This window comes from Liolophura sinensis, chromosome 8 (genome assembly GCF_032854445.1).
Source record: "Liolophura sinensis isolate JHLJ2023 chromosome 8, CUHK_Ljap_v2, whole genome shotgun sequence".
Classification (NCBI taxonomy): domain Eukaryota; kingdom Metazoa; phylum Mollusca; class Polyplacophora; order Chitonida; family Chitonidae; genus Liolophura; species Liolophura sinensis.
The window spans coordinates 54,176,452-54,187,916 of NC_088302.1; positions in this window are offsets into that span (position 1 = coordinate 54,176,452).

An 11,465-nucleotide genomic window follows, 5' to 3' on the forward strand; every position below is an offset into this window, starting at 1 on the left:
TGTACCATCTCGTTCGTAATAACAATTTCATATTTTCACCACTTAATTTTAATTCTTTCCCCTTAGCATACATAAATGTATGTAAGATATATTTCTTAAATAGTACACCTTATGACCCGAGCTCGATAACCCTGTAGAACCATTGGAATTTCACATGAGAAGTCTTTTGTCTTATATCGACACCTGTGTTATTTACAGCAGGTCTGTATATGTGACAAGCCCTTGGGAAATGTGTTAAACCCCAACCACTCACAACTTGGAAAATGCGTCAAACAGGGCGGGGAAATCCACAAATTCCCTGTCCCTTATCGGGATTGAACCCACATCTTTTGTAAAACTTTCAACCATTCCAGTGTTAGCTTTAGTTTTCAGACAACATGTCATTTTAGAGCACATTCAAGAGAAAGGAATATTCCAGCATCATCGCCATACACTACAGTTTATATGAAATGGGAAACACTGGAATTGTCTTACTGTTACACAATCATAATAGTATATCGTTCTTCCAAGTTAAATGGTTTTACATGTTTTATTCGAATGAAACGAGGAACATATGCGTAAACAATACGACGTTAAAACTATGAAATAAGCGTTAACCAGACATGTGAGTTGATCTGAATGATGATGAACAATATTTAAGACATAATCTGCGTTGAGAAATATTTACAACGTTGTTATGATTTATTCACAAAACAAGAGGAAATATACATGATTTGTTTACGTGTCTAATACAATTGGGAAAATTCACATAGTCTGTCGACAATTAAAGATGCATAATAAAGCGAACAATCTTTTGACCCAACTGGGCGCAATTCTGGCTACAGTGCAATTTGTTAGCTATGCTATTGTTAGCAATTTGTTCTATGTACTAAGTTCTATGTAACTCAGGGTAGTGCATTCAGTCCTTATTTTTTGATCGTTACACTTAATGGCCAGTTTGCTACCTTATTAATAAACCAACAACAAGGATTGCTTCTGCTACGAACCATAGTCCCTGCAATGTCAGTCACCGACATGTGTTTCCCGGAACAAGGCCTGGAAGAACTGTTCATATTCTTTGCTTGTTTCCCACCAGGTTGATTTTGGCTAAGACACGGATCAAGTCAATGGATGCACGGTGATGTCACACTATTATCTACGGCGATAGATCTATAGCTGTGGAGGCGTGTTTTACCTTATATGACATATAGGTTAAAGAGGTAAAAGTTCAACATTGTGTTGAGAGCGGTAAACAGTCATCTATGTCTAGTCCGTGGAGCATAATGCGTTCAAAGTTTGACATTGTGGAGATTATCGGCAGACGTGCATTCAGTTATAAAACAAAGAAGCTCATGTAAATAGAAATCTGCTTTCTGTGACGATGAAGAATACACAGTTGTGGTCTGGAACCATACAAAATACACGGACGATTGTGCCAAGCGATTACAGAGAAATCGCGTTGAGCAAAGAGAACGGTACACTAGTCCTGGGGCCTATGTACAAACAGCCGATATATCTGACCTTGGCGACAGGTAACGATGGTATGAATGTAAAACACTGACACAATTCATATATCTTCATCCTACATTTGACAACGATGTGGTTCAGTCTATGAAAAGGTCGTCGCAAATCTTGACGGATATTACTAATCTGTCAGCGAATCCGGCTTCTTCTGTAAAATATAAAAACACAGAGCAGGCTTCAGGATATATCTCAAAATATTTAGCATAAAGTGTCTTCTGTTTACGCATCATTGTTGTAATTAATAGGAATGTTTACTGAATGGATATACGATATATAAAGAATTTTGCCCTAAAAGAATACGTGAACAATACTTTTTGACTATTGTCTGAACTATTTGCCATCACCACATGGAAATGTTGAATTACGGTTGACGTCACTTTACTTTATGGGGCAGACCAAATGATGTTTCACTGTGAAAATAAACTGCAACAAAACTACAGCTTGGCCATACCTCCATCACTGAATCTGCCGCAGTTGCTGGTTGAGACAGCATAGGCAAACCGTGGCAGTGTGCCCTCTTCATAAGGACAAGACTTCGTGTCTTGTGGATCAAACACGGCCAGGTAGCCACAGTCATTAGCACAAGTGTTATACTCTCGACTGATAAAAAAACGCCTCTCCTCAGCAGCATGTCTGTAAATTTAGAAATATTATAGTATGAATATAACTGTACCAATAAGTTCCTAATGAAAACCTACCCAAAGGCAACTGGCAGCAAAATACCATGGTGTTAGGTGAATAATCGTAATGAATGGACAACAAAATGCTGTTACTTACCCGCTGACAGAAAAGTAATTAAACTCTCCGCTTTTTAAGTCTTTGTATGGGCTTGCAATAAGTCTATCCATGCTCATCCAAGAATCTAAAGATGAGCCAAGGCCGTTGAAGACAAACCAGGTTTTTCTTTCTCCAGCATTGTACAGTTCTACTTTAACCTGTAACGCACAAATTATAAATAAAATTATAAAAATATACAAAGTTGTATAATGTGTCAACGCTACAGTTATGAGCAAAGGAATTTTTTTTCATGAAATAATTTTGCTTTTAACATCCTTTTATCATATATCATTGTATACGACGATCCCAGTTGTTCATTGGTACAGTGCTGCCTCACTGATATACTGCTGTGAAGACACCAGGCACGACACCATACAAAGTGAGCGTATTTTACACTCTCCTGACCAGTACTTGGCCTATGACCTTACTGCTCACCAAGCGAGGAAATGTTAAAAATTGCCAGTGTTCCACTTTTATTTACGAGGCCCTGGCTATGACCTGAGTCGGAATATGAACCAAGTTTCCCACTTACGAGATGAATACTCATGACACCACCTGATGATGGAAAATAACTGTTCATAAAGCTTGTGAATAAGTCATTATGTATAAAGTGACATCAAAGACTGTCAGTCACGGTGATCCAAGTTTTAAACTATGGAGTGTGAAAATAATGCACAATGTGTTTTTCTAGTGCTGTTCATCAGCAGAATACTCCAAACTTTCCCAAACAACAGTATATTAGAAAAACAGAATACTTTTAGTAACCTGCCTGTCTGAAAATACCTGAGATACCACGAGATGGTCCCATCTATCCAGTGTTCCGCTGTCTCGAAACGGCACCGTGCTGGATAACGTCTTCACACCAAGCACATGGGCGTTCAGGTAGCCAGCTGTCATGAAATCAGAGTATACATCTCGACCATTTCCCTCCACGGCCTTGAACACTATTCTCCACTCACAGTCAGGATCTAAACGAAAAACAGCGTCACACAACTTTGTTTGCTTTCTGCATCTACATAAAAACATGAATGTTATGTTCTTAAATTTATAACAAGAGATTTAAAGCGAGTAGTGTCCCCAGCGTGAAGGCTAGTTTCCACCAAACCATACAACCACATCTCCATCTCCAATCAGAGCGTGTCATGAACAGAACGTTTGTTACCTTGTAGCAAATCACCACATATCTGGTGAAAATTATCCTACAGAGTCAATAACGTTTTGTCTAAGTGGCACGGTGTTGAGATTGTGGTTATGACCTCTAGTGTGCTTAAAAGGAGTTGATGCCACTTTAAGCGATGACTTGACTTTTGAACATTCTTAGAATAAATCCATTTCCTGCTATGCACCTTCACAAAATACAGCTGATAATCATTCAGATATTTTGTTCGCACAAGGCACTGCATAGGACAATTTAGTAAGAAGATACCAATCAGGTGAACCATAATTAGCCTTTTGAATAAAGAATACATGTATGTCTTTACTTAAGGGTTTGGGTGGTTCAGAAAGTAAAATTTAACATTACGTAACAATATAATAATGCTGATTCAATGAAAAAAGATTTCAGCTTACTTCAAAATATGTAAAAACTGCTCACTTCACAACATATATCGCTGGGTGTCCAAAAAAAACGCATTACATGTTATACATATTGCAGTAGGTTTACTAGAACTTAACATTTCTGCATAATTATTACTGAAATATAAAGGATCAAATTAATAACTGTCATTCATGTAATCTTCCTTACCTAGCTCTTCGTAAGAATGGAACGTGCTGATTTGGTACCCAGCATTAGTCAAGGGGGGTTCCGGGGGCACAAATGGGACCGGGGGCGGTATGTACAGTATTTGATACCCATACGGCGAATACGGCCCAACATAAGGATGTAACAGGCCATGCTTGTGATAAGTGCTTCCGTGGTGATGATAATAAGGGCTGTTCTGCTGTTTACGGACAATAGAGTGTAGTGGACTCGGGGGAACGCCCAAGGCTCCTGGACCATGGTTGACAAGAGATTCAAATGGGTTATACGACGCCATCGGCACGTCTCGTAGTACTCTGTGGTCTTCTTTTTCTTCATCTGGGGATATAAGACCAGCCGAAATCACAGCGTCTATCAAAAGCACGATCAGTACCACTGAAGTCCATGCCGTGTGCATATTGCCCAAGGTGTTACCCACACTGTAGGAAATCCTCACACTGAACTTCCATCTCGGTGATAAATTGAGTATTTATGTACATGCCAAATACGGGTAGTCACATATAAAGTTATCATAAACAAGGACAATCCTCCTTACAAAAACTTCCAAAATATGGCGATTAAATGTTTCATTTCAACTATTATTCATATCAAACTGTTACCGCTAACTAAATGTTTTGAAGATCTCTTAGAGAGCTATTGCATGTTTGAATGGTTAATTTAGTGGAGAATCTATTCTCCAATACGACACTCATCATCAACATTGTCAAACAAGTCAGGCTGAATCCATACTTTCATTTGTGTTATTCGGATGTGGAATGTAATGTGATACATGAAGAATGCTTACTGTCGAAAAACAAGTTAATTTTGTTACAGCCCGTCCTACGTTTTAAGTATGTGAACTATTCACCATGTCTATAGTTATTAACAATAATTACACATGCTATTGCAGTTTTAATATACACAAATATTAGCTGAGTTGAACACACACCTTGCTAGAGATGTTACGCTTGGGTTTAATGTACATAGACGACATTAAATCGTGTGAAATGAAATGAAGCCTGTTCAGTTGCTCCCGACCATATTAGTTTGGAATTCTGCTGGCTTTACATTGTGAGCGGGGAAGTCATATAGCTGGCAAAGGGCGGCTGCTGGTGGACTGGTGTACAGTAAACCGGATCGCTATCATATATAAGGGAAAACAGTAGTCAAATAAACACAAGCAAGTAGACATATGTTTTTATTGGTAGAGAAGAGCAATGCAAGACAGAGACAACAACTCAGTATATGTGCGAGATATGTCTTTGTGCAAATATAGGTCCAGATAAGATGTATCATCTAAAGAGACTGCAATTTTCTTTAAACCCCAAAAATAAAAGGTGGGCGTCTATCTCGGCAGCCCTTGTTATATCTGCTAGCACTAAAGCACTCATATGTTTCCATGTGTTTCAAAGCCAGCAGATCATCAATATTCTATTGAGTGAATGGTAAAGATAGAGTCTGACGCAGATAACCGTTTAATAATTTCTGCATATAAAAGTAAAAGTCAGACAAAATGGCGGGTACAATATGTACCCATTGGCATACCTATGCACTGTTGAAATATGGTTCCCCCGAGTTTCACACAGATGCTATTAATATGAAATTCAGAAAACTCACTGAAGAACAAATCATTCCATAAATGGCAACCTTTCCATAAAGTGGAATTGAAGAAGGTTTTTTTGCCTTGGACGTTAATGTGGCGGTGGCCGGTTTTGTGAAACACAGAAACAATTAGTGATGAAATTCTATCGGTTGAGGAATAGTATTATACAGACCATAGAAATTTATTCACGTATACGGCACCTGCACTTGAGCGTCTAGTTTTTCAGTGAGACGTCCTGAGAGTATTGTATGTCTCCAGATTGTAGGTCGTTATAGAATACATTGAGCAGACAAATATACTGTAAGATGCTTTGTCCATAGGAACAATAACTTCTCTGAAGGTCATCCAGTATTTTTTGCACCGGAGAGTCCTTCAGAACTTTTTTGGCTTGGATTGCGTGCACAAAATTTATCTGCACGGTAAACTTTCTCCTGCTTTCAAAGTTTTTCCCGTTTTGAAACTCTTCAGGTACCGAAGAGAAAATTTTCTTATTGGCGCTCATATTTATGTTTCTTGGCTGTCTATACATTGATTAGGTCACAAGCATATTTCGAAGAGCATCATGTTTACATGGATAGAAAGTAGAAGTTCATGTAAACATGTTATGACTGGTAAACATGTTTACATCAAATCAGAAAATTCATACCTAATTTTCTGTGAATTAGGCCCGACGGAGTTACTGGGGAAACATGACCAAGGAGACGTACTCGTACCATGAGTGATATTCTCTGTATAAAGCGTCACAGCAGAAGGCGTTTATGCCAGTTGTTTGTACTCAACACCGATACAATTCTATTAGTTAAATCTCTTTGAGGAATAGTATAGTCCAAAGAGTACAAAAATTTCAAGTGAAAATGTCCTTAAGCTGTATGTGTAAATCAGCGTCTAGTTCTGCTGCGAGGCATTTTGAGTTTTGTGAGTTTTTGTTGGCGCCTGATTTATTCACTTTTTAGTACAACAGTGCTTTTTCCGAAATGACTGTGCTTCTTGTAGTGTCTTCGTTAAGGGAGTAGATACCAGTTTGGTCCCGCAATAAAGGAGCTTTTTGTACATTTTTGAAATCCAGTAAAGCGGTGGTAGTTCAGTGCAATGGGGCGGTACGATTTAACTGCTTTATTATTTATATAAAGGTGAAATGTCAATAGTTCTTTCACTGATATGTCACTGGCTCAGTGAGATATCACTTTTGTTTTACACACCCAGACGCTCAGTCAGCTTTAACATTTCTACGTCACGCAACAAGTGTGACGTCACGCTATAAACACAAGCTAAAAACATGCTCAAATACACAAAATCATGATATTGTCAAAGCATAAATAATAAAAAGAATATTGCGCAGTGAAGGTTGAATATCGTTGTGTGGGTCATCTTGGAATCTTTGTGTGTGTCATCGTGGAATTCGTCACGTGTGTCATCTTGGAATTCGGTGTTGCGTATCATCTTGGAATTCGTTGTGTGTCATGTCAGAATTCGTTGGGTGTGTTATCATGAAAACGGTTGCATGTGTCATCTTAAAATTCGTTGTGTGTGTCATCTTAAATATTTTGTGTGTGTCATCATGGAATTCGTTGTGCGTGACATCATGGAAATGATTGCATGTGTCATCTTGGAATTCGTTGTGTGTGTCATCTTGGAATTCGTTGTGTGTTATCTTGGAATTCGTTGTGTGTGTCATCGTGGAATTCACTGTGCGTGTCATCGTAAACTTCGTTGTGTGTGTCATCATGGAAATTGTTGCATGTGTCATCCTATAATTGTGTGTCATCTTAGAATTCGTCGTGTATGTCATCTTCGAAATCGTTGTGTGTTGTCTTGGATTTTGTTGTGTGTGTCATCTTCGAAATCGTTGTGTGTTGTCTTGGATTTGGTTGTGTGTGTCATCTTAGAATCCTTTGTGTATATCATCATGGAAATAGTTGCAATATGTAGTATTATTATTTGCTTTGTCCGCTAGAACAATGACATCAGTGACCAGCAAAGAATGAATAGCCACTTATATTATGAATGTATTATACGCTGGGGTTATTCATCAGTTGCGTTTGTATTATTATTGGTGTATTGTACGCTAGAGTCGTTCATCATTTACTTTAGTATTGTTGTGAGTGTATTGTACTCGTTAGAATTATTATGAGTGTATAGCACGCTTGAGTCAGTCATCACTTGCCTAAGTATTGTCGTGAGTGCATTGCACGATATATAGTCGTTCATCATTTGCGTTAGTATTATTATGATATTATGGCATGAACAATGCCGTACTCAAGAATATTTGACTTATACGACTGCAGCCAGCATTATGGTGGGAGGAAACCGGGCACAGCCAGGGGGGAACCAACGACCATCCGCAGGTTGCCGGAAGACCTTCCCAAGCATGAGCTGGACTTGGTGTACACATCTGTAAATCATTACTTAGTAACTTTCATTGTAAAACGTGAAGCCTTGTTAATTAAAGGGTACGCAACGCCATTTTCGAGAGTACGCAATGCCATTTCCGAGAAAACGAGGTAGAAAGTGGAATTACGTTGGCTCCTGACAGTCATTCTAACTGATAGTGTTAGAAAGACTGAATAAAAAAACTGCCACAACACACCAACACAGACAAAATACTGATCACCAATTGTTGTTCATTTACTATTATAAAGTTTATGATACATGATGAATAAAAACGTTCGTAATGTGCTGTTAGAAATGTAGGAGAAGGTGGAGACGAGTTTGGAACAAATATCTAAAGTGAACTTTAAATGTGGAGTGTATTAAAGTTTCATTCGTTGGATAAATTATCCCTAGTTATTTTCCTTTCCTATGTCCCATGGAAATTTTCTGAGGGTTGATGAATGGCCTCCAGGAAATTGTCTCTCGTAGCTGTTCAGCAAGGGCCCAGTTCTCAATAAAATCGGATTTTATTGCTTTAACTTCTAATGATCGATACATTACTTTGGCGCCCGGAACGGTTTTGTCACAATGTTAATCACGTGGTCAGAACTTTCTGGACGGCTTGCCTTTCACTCTGTAAGCTTGTGATTGTCACACAGGTTCACTGATATCACGAAACGATCTGCATACTGAACCTCGTCTGAAATTAAAACAAGAAAAATCATGGCTGTGCGTGATAGATTCTAACCTCATCACCTCTGATTATTTCAAGCCTCACCACCTCTGATGCGTTCTCACTTCACCACCTCTGATGTTATTTATTTATTTATTTGATTGGTGTTTTACGCCGTGCTCAAAAATATTTCACTTATCCTGACCTCTGATGTGTTCTAATCTCACTACCTCTGATCAGTTCTAACCTCATCACCGCTGATCAGTTCTAGCCTCAGATCAGTTCTAGCCTCACGACCAGCTCTAACCTCACCACCTCTCATCAGCTCTAGCCTCACCACCACTGACAAGTTCTGACCTAACTACCACATATCAGTTCTAACCTCACTACCTCTGATCAGTTCTGACCTCACCACCTCTGATCAGTTGTAGCCTTATCACCTCTGATCAATTTTAACCTCACTACCTCTGATCTGTTTTACCTTCAGGGCCTCCAATGAATTCCAACCTTTTTTGTAGCCGAAACAGATTGCACCACTCTATCTGACCCGGTCAGTTAGGTCTAAACTCGTATATACAGTGTGTTGCATCACAGCTATGGACTCCGGCCATGGACACTTACCATGAGACTGATATAGGCCGCAAGTGTCGGTCAGCGTGGTGTAGAGGAAGAGTGGGCGGTGTCCGACCTCCTGCCAGGGGCAGTGACCTTCTTCGGGCCGATCAACAACCGCTAGGAAACCGCAGTCTTCAACACAGTCTTCGTTCAGCTCACGGGTGATGAAGAAGCGATTTTGTTCAGCCGCATCTCTGAAAATGAAATCATTTTAAGGCGTTTTACATAACACCACAGTATATCTATACATCACACCACAGTATATCTATACATCACACCACAATATTTCTATACATCACACCACAGCATTTCTATAGATATCACTACAGCATTTCTATACATCACACCACAGCATTTCTATACATCACACCACAGTTTTTCTATACATCACACCACAGCATTTCTATACATCACACCACAGCATTTCTATACATCACACTACAGTATATCTTTACATCACACCACAGCATTTCTATACATCACACCACAGCATTTCTATACATCACACCACAGCATTCCTATACATCACACTACAGCATTCCTACAAGGATCTGGCTCACCACATGTTACACTTTCCTATATCGTGGAAACTCTGGGATACTTCTATTTCCACATCATCCGTTAAAATTATCTAAGCTAGACTCTTATTGTAAATCTATTCTCTGGTGTTCTCCTACAATGCTTTATTCTTCCGTGTCTGTGTGTTGAATGTGGATACATGTAGACCTACACGTAAAATACAACGAGGCAATGTGTTGACCGACCAGATACGAATACCGTTGGAGACCTGTATATAGGTCTACCCACAACCAATGGTCATTGGTCTATTTGTATGAGAACAGGAAATTATTTACGCACTATGAGTTGGAAATTTCATCTGGATGTAATGTATAGAATATCGACTGTTTTCCCTGGAACAATGAAAACTGATGACTGCTTTTCTCATACATCTGTAAGAGTGGTATACGAATGTCGATGCAGATTCAGCTGTGTCGAAGTAGGGCAACTCTACTCTTTTTGTGGTAAGCTTAAAGCCTGGTACACTTAACTGGGGGTAACTTGTTAGACACAATAAAAAATACTCTGCATTGATATCTTCACCGTGTGAAGAAAGAATAGCTCACCCTACTATGGAATAAAATTGGAACTCTCCTGTCTTGATATCATGGTATGGACTGGCTAATAAACGATCCCTGTCGAACCAGTCTGTGAAGGTAGAGCCTAAGCCATCAAATATGAACCACACCCCCCGGACACCATGTACAAACAACTCGACCTTGACCTGAAATACAACCGGTCATGCTTTTGTTGTAAATGTGCATTTTTTATTTATTTATTTACTTGGTTCGTGTTTTACGCCGTACCCAAGAATATTTCACTTATGGACGGCGGCCAGCATGATAATAGGATGGGGGGAAACCCACGGCCGTCCGCAGGTTGCTGTCAGACCTTCCCACTTACTGCCGGAGCGGTGCATTTTGGGGTGATTTACTGAACTGCTGTACTCTTCTGTTAGTTATATATGATCAAGATAGGTAAGGTATGGACATGTCACAGGATGTATCCCTGAGGACTTATTTGTTTCTTTCTGTAATTATAGTTATAATGATTACAGTATGGAAAGAAAATTCAGCTCAGCAACGACATTGTGACAGTTGGCAAATGCTCACGCGTAGGCGATGAATTCAGGTTTGATTCTTTCATCAGTACTAAAGATGCATTTCACTTATGGACATGGTGTTTTATGGATGGAATAATAGAGGAAAAAACACAACCATTGCAAGTAGTAGAGCTTAACTGTATGTCAAGCCTTCTGACGTGAGCAGTAGCCAAATCGATACATTTGGCATGGTACCCCAGTACAAACCTTTGGAACAATTATGTGATCCCATCTGTCAAGAACCTCACCGTCTCTGTAGACCAGCGGGCTGGACACCGCACTAGCGTACGGAATGTGGGTGTTAATATTACCCAAGTGCATGTAGTCCTCGTACACTGAGTGATGATTACCAGCGACAGCTTTAAACACTACTCGCCACTCGCAACCAGGAGCTGAAACCAGTCATTGTTTAAGAGTTTAATGTTGTAACCAGTCGCATTCCCCAGCTTTAACACTACTACAGTGAGTGACGATTACACGCCACGGCTTTAGACACTCACAGCCACTCAAGACCAGGAAATGAAAC